This window comes from Nannospalax galili, unplaced genomic scaffold (assembly GCF_000622305.1).
Source record: "Nannospalax galili isolate Female #2095 unplaced genomic scaffold, S.galili_v1.0 scaffold44, whole genome shotgun sequence".
Taxonomy (NCBI): Eukaryota; Metazoa; Chordata; class Mammalia; order Rodentia; family Spalacidae; genus Nannospalax; species Nannospalax galili.
The window spans coordinates 1,189,477-1,191,049 of NW_008355789.1; positions in this window are offsets into that span (position 1 = coordinate 1,189,477).

Genomic DNA, 1,573 nt, shown 5'->3' on the forward strand with positions numbered 1-1,573 from the left:
ATTTAGAGACCATTTCAAAGTTTCAAGTTGCAAGCATAAAATGCTACAGAATACCAGTATATTTTCCAAGATTACCTATTATTAATATTTGTTTTTAAATATTTTTATTATTTTTATTTTATGTGTATGAGTGTATTGCCTGCATGTATGTGAGCGCACCCATGTCATGCAATGCCACGGAGGTCAGAAAGGGCTTCGGATTCCCCTGGAACTGGAGTTAAGGACAGTTCATAACCACCAGGGGCCTCTGCAAGAGCAGTCAGTGCTCTTAACCACTGAGCCATCTCTCCAGCCCCAAATATATTTTATTCTAATGTGCACACACACATACTTGTTTTTTCCTGAACCATTTGAGGACAAATTAAATGAAATAGAACCTTTTACCACTAGTGCTCCGTTGTGTATTTACAAAGAACAGGGATTTTTCAAGACGAGTTGTGGCAGTGTACACCTATAATCCTAGTACTTGGGAGGCTGAAACAGGAGGATTGAGAACTAAGAGGCCAACCTAGGCTTCATAGAATGTTCAAGATCAGTGAGGCTCTGTCTCCAAAACTAGAAAAGGGAAAGGAGGGGCTTTTCTCTTATATGACTACAGGATAGATATAAACTTCATAAATTTACATTGGTATAATATTTTTATCTGAATTATTCATGTTCCACTTTTGTCAGTTGATGTGTAAAGTTCTTCGTGACACATTCCACCAGTACCAGAGCCAGGCTAGGCTCTCTCTTTAGTCTCTTTAATCTGGACCGTCTCCACAGCTGTCTCTGCCCTTCATAGCACTGACACACGAAGAACATAGTCACCTGCATCAGTTACCTTTCTGTATGTTGTGACTAAATTCCTGACAGAAGCAACTTAAGGAAGGAAGGGCTTGTTTTGGTTTGTATTTTATGAGGGGATGGCCTATTGTGGCAGAGTTCATGGTGTCAGGAGCATGCACTGGGGCCTCCTCACGTCCTAGGAGACCAGGAAGCAGAGAGAGATGGATGCTGGTGCTCAGCTCACTTTCTTTCTCTCTCTCTCTCTCTCTCTCTCTCTCTCTCTCTCTCTCTCTCTCTCTCTCTCTCTCTCTCTCTCTTCCTTTTTATTCAGTATAGGACTCCAACCTAAGGGATGGATCTTCCCTCCTCAGTTAGACCTCCTTGGAACTGCCCACACAGACACATTCAAAGGTGAGTTCAAATCAGGTCAGGTAAACAAGGAGAACCATCACACCATCCTTTTAGTAACCATTTTATTGTTATTTAATTCACATATTAACAGGGCTGTATAAACATCATGAAAATCAATTTAAAATTTTTTCATCACCCTCAAAGAAAGTCCATGTCTGTGTTTTCTCTCAAATTCTCTAGCCCTTAACTACCTCTATCTACTTTCTGTCTCCTTAGATTTACCTTTTACCTGAATATTTTGTAGACCTGGAATCATATAATGATTGGTCTTTTGTGACTGGCTGCTGCTACCTCCTCCTCTTCTTCCTTTTCTTTTTAAAAAATTTTGGGAGTTGGAGAGATGGCTCAGTGGTTAAGAACACTGACTGTTCTTGCAGAATGTGAAGCCCTCCTC